The sequence below is a fragment of the Aotus nancymaae genome, unplaced genomic scaffold (assembly GCF_030222135.1).
Source record: "Aotus nancymaae isolate 86718 unplaced genomic scaffold, 86718_ANA_hifiasm-v0.15.2.pri h1tg000019l, whole genome shotgun sequence".
NCBI lineage: Eukaryota > Metazoa > Chordata > Mammalia > Primates > Aotidae > Aotus > Aotus nancymaae.
Genome location: NW_026988431.1, coordinates 33,999,089 through 34,017,880, shown reverse-complemented (window position 1 = coordinate 34,017,880; position 18,792 = coordinate 33,999,089).

The window sequence follows — 18,792 nt, the reverse complement described above, 5'->3', positions numbered from 1 at the left end:
GGGTATGGAGGGAGAAATGGGAGGTCCATGTGTCAGGTGATTTCTCAGTCTTTCCTGAGGCTCATTTCCTACCCTAGGGTGGCACAGGACACTTGTCCCCAGGTGCTTCACCAACTTCCATTTTTCCCTGTTTTAAGTTTCCCAGGGAAGTTTGCTGTGTGTATCCTGCTCTTCGCTAGAAGGCAGGAAACTTGTGTTTAGAAATTACATTTGCCCAAGACCTGGAACCAACCCAAATGTCCATCAATGATAGACTGGACAGGGAAAATGTGGCATATATACACCATGGAATATTATGCAGCCATCAACAACGAGGAGTTCGCATCCTTTGTAGGGACATGGATGAACCTGGAAACCATCATTCTCAGCAAACTGACACAAGAACACAAAATCAAACACTGCATGTTCTCACTCATAGGCAAGTGTTGAACAATGAGAACACAAGGACACAGGGAGGGGAGCATCACACACTGGGGTCTGTTGGGAGGAAATAGCGGAGGGACAGCGGTGGGTGGGGAGTTGGGGAGAGATAGCATGGGAATAAATGCCAACTATAGGTGAAGGGGAGGAAGGCAGCAAATCACACTGCCACGTGTGTACCTATGCAACAATCTTGCAAGTTCTTCGCATGTACCCCAAAACCTAAAATGCAATAAAAAAAATTAATTAAAAAAAAAGAAATTAGATTTGCCCCACTCTCACTGTGTGATCTTGGGAATTCCCTTTTCATTCTCCAGGCCTTAGTTCCTCATCCATCTAACACAGGAGTGAAGGAAGCAGGTGCAAGGCATATGAGGTAGACCCATTTATTGTACACATTCTATGTATCTGTCATTTGATGTACTTTATTTCTTTTGATCTGCACAAAATTCTAATATTCATAGAACTTGATATTTTATTGACTTGACTTGCCAGACCCAGTGCTGGGCTCTTTCCATGCATTAATTCACCTATTCCTTGTGATGATCTCATAATGTAGACTATTATTATCTCCATTTAAGAGAGGAAACTGAGGCACAGAGCACTTAGATAACTTTCCAAGTCATACTGCTCATGAGAGAAGAACCTGAACCCTGGTAGCAAACCTCAGGGCACGCAGCCATTTTCTGCTGCCTCATGAAGTTTATCTGTGACATTGTAATCATGTCTCAGATGATTACATGAGTCTCCAGCACGGCTGTTTCAGCCAGCGCAGCAGGTCTCCACACAAAAACACAAATCTGGGTGCTGTTTCAACTGGTGCCTAGAATGCTGGGAGACAGAGTCACCCATTCAACTGAGAAAAAGGGGACTGAAACAGGGAGCCAAGTGATCTGGCTCCATGGGTCCCACCCACACAAAGACCAGAAATCTGAAATACTCTGGACTGAGAGTTTTACAGCAAGCAGAGCTGGACCCGGGATGGTCCAGCTCTGTGAGGGGAACAGCGCCCACCATTACCAAGGCAGTCCACCACTACCGAAGCAGTCTGCCATTACTGAGGCAGTCCGCCATTACAGAGACAGTCCGCCACTTACCAATTGGTAAAGAACATGGACACAATGAAGAAACCGCATAAACTAATGGGCAAAACAAGCAGCTAGCATCAAATTGGCAGGATGAAATTCACACATAACAATATTAACCTTAAATGTAAATGGGCTAAATGCCCCAATCAAAAGACACAGACTGGCAAATTGGATAAAAAGTCAAAACCCATCGGTGTGCTGGATCCAGGAAATCCATCTCACATGCAAGGACACACATAGACTCAAAATAAAGGGATGGAGGAAGATTTACCAAGCAAATGGAGAGCAAAAAAAAGCTGGAGTTGCAATCCTAGTCTCTGATAAAGTGGACTTTAAACCAACAAAGTTCTAAAGAGAGAAAGAAGGGCATCACATAATGGTAAAAGAATCAATGCAACAAGAAGAGCTAACAATCCTAAATATATACGCACCCAATACAGGAGCACCCAGATACATAAAGCAAGTTCTTAACGACCTACAAAGAGACTTAGACTCCCACACAATAATAGTGGGAGACTTTAACACTCCACTGTCAATATTAGATGATCAACAAGACAGAAAATTAACAAGGATATCCAGGACTTGAACTCAGATCTGGGCCAAGCAAACCTAATAGACACTTACAGAACTCTCCACCCCAAATCCACAGAATATACATTCTTCTCAGCACCACATCACACCTACTCTAAAATTGACCACATAATTGGAAGTAAATCACTCCTCAGCAAATGCAAAAGAACGGAAACCATAACAAAGAGTCTCTCAGACCACAGTGCAATCAAGTTAGAACTCAGAATTCAGAAACCAACCCAGAACTGCACAACTTCACAGAAAATAAACAACTGGCTCTTGAATGTTGACTGGATAAACAATGAAATGAATGCAGAAATAAAGATGTTCTTTGAAACCAATGAAAACAAAGACACAATGTACCAGAATCTCTGGGACACATTTAAAGCAGTGTCTAGAGGAAAATTTACAGCATTAAATGCCCACATGAGAAGCAAGGAAAGATCTAAAATTGACACCCTATCATCAAAATTGAAAGAGCTAGAGGAGCAAGATCAAAAAAACTCAAAAGCTAGCAGAAGACAACAAATGACTAAGATCAGAGTAGAACTGAAGGAGATAGAGACATGAACAATCCTTCAAAAAAATCACCGAGGTGGGTGGATCACGAGGTCAAGAGATCGAGACCATCCTGGTCAACATGGTGAAACCCCGTCTCTATTAAAAATACGAAAAATTAGCTGGGCACGGTGGCGCGTGCCTGTAATCCCAGCTACTCAGGAGGCTGAGGCAGGAGAATTGCCTGAACCCAGGAGGCGGAGGTTGTGGTGAGCCGAGATCGCGCCATTGCACTCCAGCCTGGGTAACAAGAGTGAAACTCCGTCTCAAAAAAAAAAAAAAAAAAAATCAATAAATGCAGGAACTGGTTTTTTGAAAAGATCAACATGATAAATAGACCACTAGCCAGATTAATAAAAAAGAAAAGAGAGAAGAATTAAATAGATGCAATAAGAAATGATAAATGGGATATCACCACCGATTCTACAGAAATACAAACTACAATCAGAGATTACTGCAAACAACTCTATGCACATAAACCAGTAAACCTGGAAGAAATGGATAAATTCCTGGACACTTGCATCCTCCCAAGCCTAAACCAGGACGAAGTCGAAACCCTTAGTAGACCAATAACAAGGGCTGAAGTCGAGGCAGCAATTAAGAGCCTACCGCCCAAAAAAAGCCCAGGTCCAGATGGGTTCACAGCCGAATTCTACCAGACATACAAAGAGGAGCTGGTACCACTCCTTCTGAAACTATTCCAAACAATACAAAAAGACAGAATCCTTCCCAAATCATTTTATGAGACCAACCTCATCCTAATACCAAAACCCGGCACAGACTCAAAAAAAACAAAACTTCAGGCCAATATCCATGATGAACATAGATGCAAAAATCTTCAATAAAACACTGGCAAACTGATTGCAACAGCACATCAAAAAGCTTATCCATCATGATCAAGTAGGCTTCATCTCAGGGATGCAAGGCTGGTTCAACACACGCAAGTCTATAAACGTAATTCACCACATAAACAGAACCAAAGACAAAAACCACATGATTATCTCAATAGATGCAGAGAAGGCCTTCAACAAAATTCAACAGCGCTTTATGCTAAAAACTCTCAATAAACTAGTTGTCAATGGAATGTATCTCAAAATAATAAAAGCTATTTACAACAAACACACAGCCAATATCATACTGAATGGGCAAAAACTGGAAGCATTCCCTTTGAAATCTGGCACTAAACAAGGATACCCTCTCTCACCACTCCAATTCAATATAGTATTGGAAGTTCTAGTCAGAGCAATTAGGCAAGAAAAAGAAATAAAGAGTATTCAATTAGGAAAGGAGGAAGTCAAATTGTCTCTATTTGCAGACGACATGATTGTATATTTAGAAGACTCCATTGTCTCAGCCCAAAACCTCCTGAAACTGATAAGCAACTTCAGCAAAGTCTCAGGAAAATCAATGTGCAGAATTCACAAACATTCCTATACACCAATAACAGACTAACAGAGAGCCAAATCGAGAATTAACTGCTATTCACAATTGCTACAAAGAGAATAAAATACCTAGGAATACAACTAACAAAGGATGTAAAGGACCTCTTCAAGGAGAACTACAAACCACTGCTCAAGAAAGTAAGAGAGGACACAGACAGATAGAGAAACATTCCATGCTCATGGTTAGGAAGAATCAATATCGTGAAAATGGCCATACTGCACAAAGTAATTTATAGATTCAATGTTATCCCCAGCAAGCTACCTATGACCCTCTTCACAGAACTGGAAAAAAAGCCACCTTAAACTTCATATGGAACCAAAAGAAAGCCTGCATAGCCAAGTCAATTCTAATCAAAAAGAACAAAGTCGGAGGCATCATGCTACCTGACTTCAAACTATACTACAAGGCTACAGTAATCAAAACAGCATGGTACTGGAACCAAAACAGAGATATAGACCAATGGAACAGAACAGAGGCCTTGGAAGCAATGCCACACATCTACAACCATCTGATCTTTGACAAACCTGACAAGAATAAGCAATGGGGAAAGGATTCCCTGCTTAATAAATGGTGTTGGGAAAACTGGATAGCCATGTGCAGAAAGCAGAAACTGACCCCTTCCTGACACCTTACACCAAAATTAACTCCAGATGGATTAAAGACTTAAATATAAGACCTAACACCATAAAAACACTAAAAGAAAACCTAGGCAAAACCATTTGGGACATAGGCATAGGCAAGGACTTCATGACTAAAACACCAAAAGCATTGGCAACAAAAGCCAAAATAGACAAATGGGATCTAATTAAACTCCAGAGCTTCTGCACCACAAAGAAACAATCATTAGAATGAACCAGCAACCAACAGAATGGGAAAAAATTTTTGCAATCTACCCATCTGACAAAGGGCTAATATCCAGAATCTACAAAAAACTGAAACAGATTTACAAGAAGAAAACAAACAAGCCCATTCAAAAGTGGGCAAAGGATATGAACAGACACTTTTCAAAAGAAGACATATATGAGGCCAACAAACATATGAAAAAATGTTCATCATCACTGGTCATTAGAGAAATGCAAATCAAAACCACATTGAGATACCATCTCACATCAGTTTGAATGGCAATCACTAAAAAATCTGGAGACAACAGATGCTGGAGAGGATGTGGAGAAATAGGAACACTTTTACACTGTTGGTGGGAGTGTAAATGACTTCAACCATTGTGGAAGACAGTGTGACGATTCCTCAAGGACCTAGAAATAGAAATTCCATTTGACCCAGCAATCCCAATACTGGCTATATATCCAAAGGATTATAAATTGTTCTATTATAAAGACACATGCACACGTATGTTCATTGCGGCACTGTTTACAATAGCAAAGACCTGGAACCAACCCAAATCCCATCAATGATAGACTGTACAGGGAAAATGTGGCACATATATACTATGGAATACTATGCAGCCATAAAAAAGATGAGTTCCTGTCCTTTGTAGGGACATGGATGAACCTGGAAACCATCATTCTCAGCAAACTGACACAAGAACAGAAAAGCAAACACTGCATGTTCTCACTCATAAGCAAGTGTTGAACAATGAGAACACAAGGACACAGGGAGGGGAGCATCACACACTGAGGTCTGTGGGGGGGGTCTAGGGGAGGGACAGTGTAGGGTAGGGAGTTGGGGAAAGATAACATGGGGAGGAACGCCAGATATAGGTGATGGGGATGGAGGCAGCAAACCACATTGCCATGTATGTACCCATGCAACAATCCTGCATGTTCTTCACATGTACCCCAGAACCTAAAGTGCAATAAAATATATATGTAAAAATAAATAAATAAATAAATAAAAACAACTGGTCTAACCTATAACTTGCTTAAAAAGTAACTCAATTTGGGCTGGGCACAGTGGCTGATGCCTGTAATCCCAGAACTTTGGGAGGCCAAGGTGAGTGGATCACATGAAGCCAGGAATTCAAGACCAGCCTGACCAATACAGGGAGACCCCATCTCTATTAAAAATACAAAAACGTGGTGGTGCACGTCTATAATCCCAGCTACTTGGGAGGCTGAGGCAAGAGAATCATTTGAACCCAGGAGGCAGAGGCTGCAGTGAGCTAAGATCACACCACTGTACTCTAGCCTGGGTGACAGAGTAAGACAATCTCGGAAAGAAAAAAAAAAAAGAATAAAAAGAATAGCTCAATTCCAGAAAGAGAATATTTGGGTTTAGTTCACAGTTGGATAGGTTGTATGCCCAAAAGTAGAAAGGGCTACAAATGGTGAGAAAGCTGCCTGTCGGGCTGGCATCAAAGAAAGATGGGGCCTCCACCAACACCCACAACAAGTGTGTCTGTGATCAAGTAAGGGGCCCCATGGGACAGTAAGCACTCCTGGAAAGGAACACTGCACATAGGAAGTCAAGAGTGGTCTGCTCTGGGGGCCTCACAGACATGCTAGGACACTCCATGGTGATTGACATGGTCCCTGCCAGCTCGTTGATGGTTGTTTTTAATCTTTTAACATCTCCAATGTGCTTCCAATAATTCTTGCACTTGAAAGTATACCAGGCTGAGGACCAAAATTCTGCTTGAGCTCTGCAAAAACCCCTCTGCAATGAGGGTTCTTTTTATTAAGGGAATCGACAAACATTCACTGAATGCCAGTCCCAAAGCAGGCACTGAGGTGAGCACTGAGAATACAACAGCAAACAGACCAGGCACGATCCTTGCCTCCCTACAGCCCACAGTCAGTTAAGGAAGTTAAACTATTCAGAGATACACAAACAAGACAGATTATCTGGGCTTTGGTTCACTCATCTGTCAAATGGCAAGAATAGTCCTCAGGCATTGAACCTCACATGGTGGCTGGATGATCATCAGCAATCTATGTGGGATGCCATGCCCTGAGGAAAAGGCAGACTGAGACAGAGACCAGGCAGAAGGTGGGAAGAGAGACAGCAACTGGGCTGCTAGCACAAAGAAAAGGTCAAGCCTCTCCATGAACCAAAGTGAAGCCAAACCTGGACCTGTCATACATATCTGATGTCTAGGGTGTGACGAAATGTGCTATCTGGCCATCAGGGTCTCTCTAGAAACCCACAGTCAAGTAGAAAGATGGACTACAACAATTTGGATAGCATGATTCACCAAGACAGAAAGTCCGTGTTTTCCTCTCCCTCCCTCATACTAGGCCTTTAACCTGGTGCCCCTCCGGTCCTCAGGAGAGGCAGGTACTGCCAGGCAGGAAGCAGAAGCTGCTGAATGACAACCTCTCTTTCTATTTTTATGGACTCTTGGGTGAATTAAGCTTCATAGATTCAGCTGTTTGTGGTGAAGACCCTAAAACCAAAATGACTTAAGTAAGATTGATGTTTATTTTACCCTCACGTAAATTTGTGAACCAAAATAGCCTCTCTGCCCCCATAGCCACTGGGGCCCAAGCTCTCTTTCTCCTCTTGGTCTGCCATCCCTGGAGTGTTGCCCTCTTCAGCATGGCACAAGATGGCTTTCTACCATGTCTGCATCACAGTCAGCATGAAGGATGTGGGTAAAGAACATGATGGGCCCAAGCCTGGGTCCTGTAAGGGCATGAGCCAGAAGCCGCCCCAGTGGTGTGCTGGATCTCACTGGCTCCAAGAGATGATTGTGCACATCTCTCGTCAATCCACATTTGTAGCTTGAAGTCAGCCATAGTCAGAATACTAACACCATGGAAACTCACAAACACTACAGTCAAGGCTTTATTTTCTCAGAAGAGCTGGTTGTTAAATAATTACCAGCACATCCCTCACACATCTCTTCTACTCAGAATCCACTGATAAGAACTTACTGACAAAGTCACGCCTTAGCTGCAAGGGAAGCTAAGAAATACGGTCTCCAGCTATACAGCTATGTGCCCAGCTACAAATCTTATTGCTGTGGAATAAGGGCAGAATGGACCCTGGGGGAAACTAGCAGGCTCTGTCTCAGGCTTATTGAGAGAATTATGCCCAGAGTCCTGACAGAGAAGAGGGAAGGGGTGTTTGAAAAGAGAAAGATGATTCTCCAAGCCTGGCCAAGAGGTGAGGTCTGGATCCCACAGGTAGTGGAGCTGGTTTCGGTGACCCCTTTCATGCAGAACCCTTAGGCAGCAGAACAAATGGCTCTCAGTCAGTTCTTGTATGCATGGCCCAATGTGGTCCATGGGAAGCACCCACAAATCCTAAGAATGCAGAACACAACTCCCTGCTCACTGCCCCAGGCCATATGACCCTGCTGGGTTCTCTGAGTGAGCCTGGAAACCCTTCCCACGGCCTGAGGTGGGAGCAGACAGCTCCTACCTCCCCACTCCAGCGACTTTCACCAAAATATTTCTTCGCCTATTCCCTCCAGGATGAGGGGTTTTTAGAGTCATGAAACAAATGCTCTCGGAGTCCCTTTTAAAAATGCACATCCTGCACAGCCTCACCATTAACATTGATATTGAACCTTCATTTGATAGTATCTCGGCAGCTCAGCTGAAACCTCCAATATACCTTCCTGTTACTCTGTTAGCAACTAGCTAAGACATAGCTACTGTGGACAATTGCCATTTTATTGTGTTTCACTTTATTGCACTTAGCAGGTAGTGCATTTTTTTTTTAACAACTTGAAAGTTTGCAGCAACCCAGCATCAAGCAAGTCTATAAGCACCACTTTTCCAATATCATATGCTTAGTGTCTCTGTGCACATCTTCGTAATTCTTACAATATTTCCAATTTTTATTATCATGCCTTTATGGTGATCAGTGGTCTTTGATGTGATCATTGTAATTGTTTTGGGGCACCATGAACCATGCCCATACAGGAAGGCAAACAATCTTGATAACTGTGTGTGTTCTGACTGCAAATGTGAGAATGCACACATTTATCAAGAATGTGTTCTGAATGTGAATGGCCGCCTGGCCATTCCCCTGTCTCTCTTGTTCTCCTTGTGCCTCCCTATTCTCTGAAACACAATAATATTGAAACTAGGGCAATTAATAACCCTATAATGGCCTCTAAGTATTCAAAGTAAAAGGAAGAGTTATATGTCTCACTTTATATCAAAAGCTAGAAAGATTAAGTTTAGTGAGGAAGATATGTCAAAAGCTGAGATCAGCCAAAAGCTAGGCCTCTTGCACCAAACAGTTCACCAAGTTGTGATTGCAAAGGAAAAGTTATTGAAGGAAATTAAAAGTGCTACTCCAGTGAACATATGAATGACAAGAGGGTTAAACAGCTTTATTGCTAATATAGAGAAAGTTTTTGTGGTCTGGACAGAAGATCGAACCAGCCACAACATTCCCTTAAGCCTAAGCCTAATCCAGAGCAAGGACCTAACTCTCTTCAATTCCACAGTTAGGAAGCTGCAGAAGAAAAGTTGAAAGCTAGCACAGGTTGGTTCTTGAGGTTTAAGGGAAGAAACCATCTCTATAACATAAAAGTGCAAGATGAAGCAGCGAGTGCTGAAGTGGAAGCTGCAAGTTATCCAAAGATCTAGCTAAAGTCATTGATGAACATAGCTACACTAAGCAATAGAAATTCAATGCAGATAAACAGCCTTACATTGGAAGAAGATCCCACTTACAGTCTTTATAACTAGGGAAGTCAATTCTTGGCTTCAAAGCTTCAAAGAATAAGCTGACTCTCTTGTTAAGGGCTAATGCAGTGATGATCTTTGTTTTGTTTTTGAGACACAGTCTTGCTCTGCTTCCCAGGCTGGAGTGCAGTGGCATGATCTTGGCTCACCACAGCCTCCACCTCCCGGGTTCAAGTGATTCTCCTGCCTCAGCCTACCAAGTAGCTGGGACTATAGGTGCATGCCACCATGCCCAGCTAATTTTTGTATCTTTTTAGTAGAAATGGAATTTCACTATGTTGGCCAGGCTGGTCTCAAACTCCTGACCTTGTGATTCAGCTGATGACTTTAAGTTGAAGCCAATGCTCATATATCATTAAGAAAATACTAGAGCCCTAAAGAATTGTGTTAAATCTACTCTCTGTGCTCTATAAATGGGACAACAAAGCCTGGATGACAGCACATCTGTTAACAGCATGCTTTACTGAATATTTTAAGCTCACTGTTGAAATCTGCTCAGGGAAAAAAAAAAAGATTCCTTTCAAAATATTACTGCTCATTGACAATGCACCTGGTTACCCAATAGCTCTGATGAAGATACACAAAGAGATTAATATGTTTTCATGCCTGCTAACACAACATCCCTTCTGAAGCCCATGGATCAAAACACAATTTCAACTTTCAAGTCTTATTATTTGATAAATATATTTTGTAGGGCTATAGCTGCCATAGATGGTGATATCTCTGATAGACGTGGGAAAAGCAAATTGAAAACTTTCTAGAAAGGATTCACAACATTCCAGATGCCATTATGTGGCATGTAATTCATGAGGGGAGGTCTGAGAATTCCAAATTTAAATCCAGCCCTTTAGGTCATTGCAGAGGTATATTTGTCAAGGTAGGATGAAACAAATTTTACTTTGTTAGCTTGACTTGTAACTGATAAATATACAGACATGTGATGTGAAGACCTCCATTTGTCCTCTTGCCCCCAAATCTTAGGATTGGCCTGTCCTTAAGAGCTCCTTTCTTTTGGCCTCATGTTATTCAGACCAGAAAATGGCATTTAGGAAGTACCTCTGTCTCTAAGCAACTCAGCAATCGGGCTGACGAAGGCAAGGACCAGCACCTGGTCGTGCTTGCACTAAAAGGAGTTACCTTTTTCATCTGTAAGAACTTGTAAAGCATGAAACAGTGGGTTATTGAGGGTGAGGGGAGGGCAGACTTGGCTCTAGCTTGACAAAGATGTTCATAAAGGCAGAAGGAGGGACAAGACAGAGCAGAGCTAAAGGTTTACTACTTAATATATGCCCTTAACTAAACAAAATTACTCACTTTGGCATATAATCTACTAGAACATTCTAAATAGAAACCTTACACATCATCTATTCCAATACTTCTGGGCTTTTTTGATCAGCAAAATCAAAAACATTGTCAAGTGAAAACCATGTGAAATACCAATAGTAAAGCAGCTAAATGTGATAAACAGTTTCCTCAAACCATTTAAATCTTTACTGATTTTTGGGAAGTACTTCACTATCTATAGATAGCCCTAAAGTTCTTCCTGATATTAAAAATCACTTACCTAGTAATGATAGGTAGCAGTGGTTGAGGTCTGCCCAACAGGGGAAAAGAAATGTCCCCTTTTCTGCTAAGAGCCCTGCCTCCAGCTCAGGCTATGTGGTTTGGATGGAACAAGACTCCATACCTCCCACCTTCATTAATAGAGGTCACATGACTAGGCCTGGCCAATCAGCACATTTCATCCCCAGCCTGATTGGTTCAGAGATAGAGCAGAGTAGGGCCAATCAGAGCTACTCCCAAGACCCACTGCAGTAACAGAGAGAATGTGGTCTCTTCTCTGTTCCATCTTCTAAGCAGACAGGCAGAGGGAGACAGAGACTGACTTCTAATCACATGTGGTCGGAAGCCCCTGGATCCATCCATTCATGAAGCCAAAGTTACCCTGGGCTTCTCATTTACATGAACCAATATAATTCTCTTCTCTACTTAGGCCAATTTGGTTGTTTTTTGTCATCTGCCAATAAGAGAGTCCTGACTGATCCAACCCACACATTTCATAAATGAAGATATTAAAACCCAGAGAAGGAAGGAGCACTGCCCAAGGCCACCAGGATCCCAGCTGGAACCAGGACTAGGACCCAGCTCACTGCACCAACAATCACTTTTGCATTTTTGTAACTTCTCTTGTTATTTTTTATTTTCTAAAACTGACTACGACTTTTACATGGGGATAAGAATTCTATTTGAGGAAGAAATAGTGGAAAGAAATTTCCTGTAACTCAGCCAAAGGAGGCCAGAGGCCAGCCTGTGCTCCGGGAAAGGCTAGCTTTTCATAAAGGTGGAATGTTTCAATGTCGTCTGAGAGTCTGGGAAGACTGTAGGTATGAATCAATCTCTTCTGCCTTCTCTGCTGCCTGAAAATTTACCAAGAAAGTAAATTTCTTCTAGATTAAGCATTGCCTTCTTCAGATTTTTCTTCACAAATTCAACTTTTCTGGGCAGTAGTGACATCCTATAACCCTAACTCTATAGGAAACAGTGACCAACCCCTTTCTCCCAGACCACAGGACCCCAGGAAAGCCTGAGATCTAATGCTCTGGGGGACAGGAAGTGCAGCAATGGGTGTTCACAAAGCCCCAGTGGAGAAGGCAAAGATGCCACAAGAAAAGAGAGAACTTCTCTGAGTTCCTGACTGAATAGCAGATAGTCCCAAAGAAACAATGAGAAATGAACTGAGATAGACCTTGGTTCAAACCCTATTCTAACCAATTCCTTCTTGAACAATGCCAGGCAAGTTGTTTAACCTCTCTGAGCCTCAGTTTCCTCACCTGTGAAATTCTTGAAAGCACAAATATCTGTTTTGTCATGAGGACGAAATAAGCATGTAAAGCACGCAGTTGGTAGCAAGTGTTTAATGAATGAGTGCCCTTTGCTCAAAAGAACAAAACAACAATCTCCACTGTAGTGAATCATTTCCAGAATTCTGACTCTTTTATTATATAACAGATGGTGAGTTTGGTGGGGAAGGAACTACCTCCCTGGGAAGAGACCATCCATCCAGCAGAACCCTCAAAGGCTCCTCCAACCAGCCTCAGCTTTGCACATCCCCTGGGCTGGTGATCTCCACCATTCCCACATATTACATCTGCACACACATCAAGCAGCAGGCCTTCCCTCCAGCCCCACAGGCAGCAGGGTTCCCAACCACAAGCACAAGTGCCCTGTGACCCTGAGTACAGGCAGATGACATCCAAGGACCCGGAGGCACAGACAGGAGGGGGCTTGGTAATGGTGATCTGATAGCTTGAGGAACCAGGGCTCAGAGAGGTTAAAAGATTTGTTGATTGTCACCCTACAAATGACAGCCTAGCCAGGGTTAAAAAGCAGACCTATCTATCCCTACCCAGGATCCTTTTTCCTGGCCACATTGTCTGGGTGCCATTTTCAATACTTCAGAATCTGGAAAGGACTTTTTGTAGATAGAGCTGTTGAAATCAGAAGTAAGGACAAAGCTAGATCAAAAAAAGAAAAAAAAATTACAAAACAAGCTAACACTAGCTTCTTCCTTTCCAGGGCTCTTTCCTCTTCCTCATGAGCCCGCGATTGAAGGAAAATACAGAAAAAATCTCCCAGGCTCAGGTATTAAGCAGCTCACTTACACCCCCCAAAGGAATTTGCATTTAAAAAGAAGAGCTAGGGTAGTGCTTAGGCCAAGGGACCATAATGGAGGGATTCCAGGCACAGCCTCCCTGCATCATTTCCCCATTTCTAACCAGGAACCAGTCAAGGGCTGAGCACTCCTCCAGGAAGAGTAAGAAAGCAAGTGGGGAGGTGAATCAGGCAGTGGTTCTGCAGCTGAGACCTGGACCTGAGCTGGGGGATGCAGGAATTGCAAGCAGGTTCAAAGATATGTCACCAGAATAATGGAATGCCCTAGCCTCGGGCCAGGCTGACCTCCCAAAGTATGTGTTTGGGAGTTTGCAGCTGGAGCCTAACTGCTTGAAGGGAGCCAGGCCCACCCGGATGCAGGCGGGGCAACAGCCCTTCCCACCAACTCCCCCACCCTACCTCATCCTTCTGACCCCCCAACCACCACCCTCACCGCCCCCCCCAACCACCACCCCTTGCCTCTAGGCCAAGAGCAGAGCAGTGTGCAGAAGTCACCCTTCCAGGGCTTTCAGGCAGCTGTGGAGGAGGCACCTGACCTGGGCTCAGGATGGCTGCAGGCATGGGACCCCCAAAGCTAGCAGACCTAAATCCTAAGCCAGTAAGTGTGCAGGAGGTGTGGGGACCAGCCCCACAGACAGTGGGGAGGACAGATGGGATAGGAAAGATCATAAAACTCAGAAGGTCCTTGAGTGGAGGAGCTGGGAGAAGACCCAAGCCTCAGTGGAGCCTAAGGCAGGGCCTGCTCAGAATCACTGCTCCCAGTGCCTCTCCTACCCCATCTTCTATTTGTCCACAAGATGAACCTCCATGAAGAATTTAATCACCCTAGTGAGTAAAAAGGGATTATTGTCCTAGGAAACGTTTTAAATAGCTGGGTGTTGCAGAAAGCCATGTGGGTTTCTGGGCCAGCTGACCTCCCTGTGGAACAGAGACGTGCTGACAGAGGTGACCTCAGGAACCAAGGACCTTTACCCAGCCAGCCTAGGTGGGATGAAGTGGGCTGTGGAGGACATTACCCAACGTGTAGCTCCATGGCTGCCCTCCCTGCCCAGGGTCCCTGTGGATCTTTGGTCACACCAACACCACGAAGCTCTCCTCTGCCACAATGGCCACATGGTTATTTGCACCACACCCAGGAGGTGAGGAGGGGAACAGCCTCAGAGCCATCAAGGCCTGGCTGGGAGTGGGGGCTAGCTTGGGTGACAGCCCGAAGACGATGGCTCTGAGCTCCTGGTCTGGTTTCTTTCCCTTCTCTGGTGCCCCCCAAGGCACCTACCTGTCATTCAAGAGGTGAGGCTGCAGGGGTTCCCACTTCATGGGCAGAATAGGGGCTCACCTGAAGGCCCCCCTGTCTGAGAAGCACCTCAGCTATACCTGAAAGAGCAAGGCTCTCAGCTCCTCTCCCTAGGGTCCCTAGCAGAGCCCTCTTAGCCTCCTCTCTGCCTTCCCATAGCTCCCTTTGCCCCTTCTACCACATTGCACAAGAATTCAGGTTGTCCAAAGCCCCACAGCACACACACAAACACAGCTTCACACAAGAGCAAAGACCAACAGACACACAAAACCATACTTACGTATATTCCCTCATACACTCACATAGCTCCCTTTCAATCACACACACACCTATTTCACACAAAAACACTCACACTGACACACACTCATGCAAACACACAAATGGTTGCATACTCTCTCACACATATACATAGAACATTCCCACCCACAGTTATTCAAATGCTTATACACTTATACAGAATCTCACATCTGAACACACACTCCCACAAGTATACACATTTACACACATCAACTTTCACTCGTATTCACTCATGCATTCTCTCTCTCTCTCTCTCTCTCTCTCTCTCTCACCTGTTACTGTTTGACCATTCACCAAATGACCTCAGTGACTTTGCTGGGATAAGAAAGTGGTCATGAGGGCAGGAGTCACTAGCTCCTAGGTCCAATTCTGTAATGGCCCCTCCTCATGCCCTACCATGGGTGCCTCCCCAGAAGTCCCTCCCGCAAAAGCACACAGTCTTTTGCTACCCCACTCTATAAACCACGGTCATTTCTGACCCTCCCTAGTCACACCATTTCCCTTGCCTAAACGCCCTCCCCATAGTGTCCCATCTATCCCACCCTATGGAACCTATAAGACCTCAACAAGTCCCTGACCTCAATGAAGCACTGCCACCAGCACTGAGACACACAGGATGGAATAGTGGGCACCCATGTAGGTATACCCTGAGCCCAGGGGTCCCTACCGGTTTCCTGGGTATGAATCTTGCCTCACCCATGAGATAGCAAAAGCCTTAAGGTCCAAGAAAAGAACTGTGACCGCCCCCCGCCTCCTTTTGTAGTCCCAGAACATATACTGTGGAGCTGGACCCTCATCTCAGCGCTGCCCAGGGGATGCTGCACCAGACTCATTTAGGCCTTCCCAGTTGAAAGGCATCCACTTTTGGGTCAGACACACTCAGGTGCAAAACCAAGCTCCATTTCTAATTGCGTGACTTGGACAACTTCCTTAACATCTCTTGGGCTTAGTTTCCTCGTCTAAAAAAATGAAAACAATAATCCCTCCTTTGTAGGTAGAAAATGATGGTGGATATAAAGTACCCTGCACAATGCCTGGCACATAGTAGATGTTTGACCCAATATGGTGCTTCTTTTCTCTTACCCTTTTCATCTCCTTACATACAATCCAAGGGGATACCCGTCAGGATGGAGTAGGCTGGAACAGGTTCAAGGGAAGCTAGAGGCACCTGGCTCCAGATCACACACCCTCACAGAAGGCTGCATTTAGGTCTGTTCCCCGCATGTGGAGCCCCAGAATTCCAAGACATCTTTGATTAATAAGAAGCAGAAAGATAAGCCTCATGATAATTAATAAATCATTAGCAGCATTACTTTGCATCAGATAAGCCCGTTAATTGTTTTCATTTCCTTACAAAAACCCCAGGCCCAGGGGCCCCTCACAGCAAGTTGATTTTATGAGAATTCCAAACCCATGAAAAAAAGCAGAGCCCTGGTAGGGTGAACAGCATCTACCTGTAGGGGCGCTTGGGAGTATGTATGCCTGGCCCACACCTCTGTCCTTCAGGAGAGCAGGCCATGAGTCCGCTCGGGACCAGAACTCACAAAACAAGCTCCAGCAGGACCCCCTCTAGGGAACTCAAGGACTCCTAACACAGAGCTGCAAATGAGTTTCCTGGCAATTAATTGATGTTCCTGGCACCAACACCAATTGATTACCAGTGTTTGTTATAACCACCCTACAACAAAGTTACATTGACGTTTAGAGGAAAAAAAGGTCCCAATTGATTCATAATGGCTGTCAGGTGCATGAGACAGGACATGGTGGCATAAAGGACATGCCTATCCATTCATTCATTCATTTGCTCATTCATTCATTCATCTTGCAAATGATTAGCATCAAATGCTATGCAAGGGGCTGGGGAGACCATGTAAAGCAAAAAGAGATAGTTTCTGTTTTCATGGAGCTTATATTTCTCTCTCTAGAGTCCAGCTCCTTTTCAAGGGAGGAAATTACAACAGGGAGGAAACTTCCCAAGGCCATACTGAGAGTCAGTGGCAAAACTGGCCATAGCTCCTTCCCTGCCCTCTTGCCAGCCCCTCCTTCCCTCAAAGGAGGAGCAAAGGGATCCCAGTTCCCCATTCCTGCTCAACACACACACACACACACACACACACGTTCTGTCATCTTCTCATGTATCTTAACCCCAGACTCTGAAAATGGCAGCATATTCTCATCATTTTAGAGAAATGCTTTTGAATACCTTTTGTGTACAGGAACACTGAATTGGGAAACACAAAAACTGCCTCCAAGAAGCTGGTTGACTAATTAGATTAAAAAGCTTCCTTAAAATATATTATTACCACTAATAATAACAATAATAATAATAAAACAAAACCCCCAGGAGGCATAACTTATTAAAGTGATCTGAGTGATTAAAAAACATCCATGCAAGCTGAGAAATCCCAAAAGACTTTCTGAAGGGAAGTGGCAGGTTAGGAAGAAATTGGAAAAAATGTTTGGAGACAGACTATGGAGACCTTTCAAGGCACTATTAGGAAGTTTAAATGTGTCATTTGGTTCCTCACTTATTCCTCACAGTATTCCGCTGGTGTACTCAGAGGGCACCACTGGATAAACCTGGTGTATCTTTTTATAACATCAATATTACTTATAGATTTGAAAGTGAAAGGTTATTCATTAAAGATTCTAAAAATTTTGTGATATCCACACAAAAATTAATTCCAGTTAAAGATCTAAACATGGAAATAAATAAAATTATGAAGATACTAGAATAAAATATAGGACATGAGAAAGACTTTATGAGAAAAACTAAGATGCCCCGGAGATAAAAATCAAGTAGAACAATGGACTCATGCTCCAGCCCTGCCCCAGTGGCACACAGCTCACATAGACCCAGGATTCACCCTCATCTCCATGGGGCTAAGATCCAGGCCCACTATCGTTGGACCCAGGATACAGGCCAATGCCCACAGGCTCATGCTCCAGGACCATTCCAGTCGAGGCCTGCACACAGACACAGGTGGCAGGCCTACCACAATGGGCCCTGATGCCATGCCAGCCCAACTCCTACAGATGCAGGACCAGACCTATCCCTGTGTACTCAAGTAGCAGGTCCTTCCTAGTACTAAGCTATCCTCCACAGACTCAAGCTACAGGCCTGCCACAGTGCCAGGCCAGCCACTGTGAACTTGAACTCCAGGCCCACCCCAAAGACCCATGCACCAGGCCCATGCACATAACCCAAGCCACAGGCCCTCCTCTACCAACCCAGGTACCAACCCATACTTCCTGAGGATTCCAGTAGCAAGCCTGCCTGCAGACCCAACAGCTGGCTCACCCAGATAATCTGACTGTTAAAGGGCTTTCCCTGTTGGAGCTAGTCTACAAAGGCTGGAAGAGATGCCCACATCTTCAGATATGCAGATACCAATGCAAGGCCATGAGGATCACAAATAACCAGAGAAACATAACCGCCACCAAAAGAATAAAATAAAACAACAGTAACTTACCCTTATGAAGTGGCTATCTATGAACTGCCTGGTAAACAACTCAAAATAATTGTTTTATAGAATCTCAGTGAGCTACAAGAGAACACAGACTGACAACTAAATGGAATCAGGAAAACAACATATGAACAAATGTGAAGTTCAACAAAGAGAAACCATAAAAAAGAACTGAACAGAAATTCTGGAGCTAAAGAACATAATGGCTGAACTGAAAAATTTAATAGCTTCAACAGCAGACTTAAACAGAAGAACCAGTAAGCTTGAATTTATGTCATTTGAAACGACCCAGTCAGAGGAAAAGAGTAAAGAAAGCCTGCAAGACTTATGAGATACCAAGCAAATCAATATATACATTACGAGAGTCCCAGAAAAAGGGA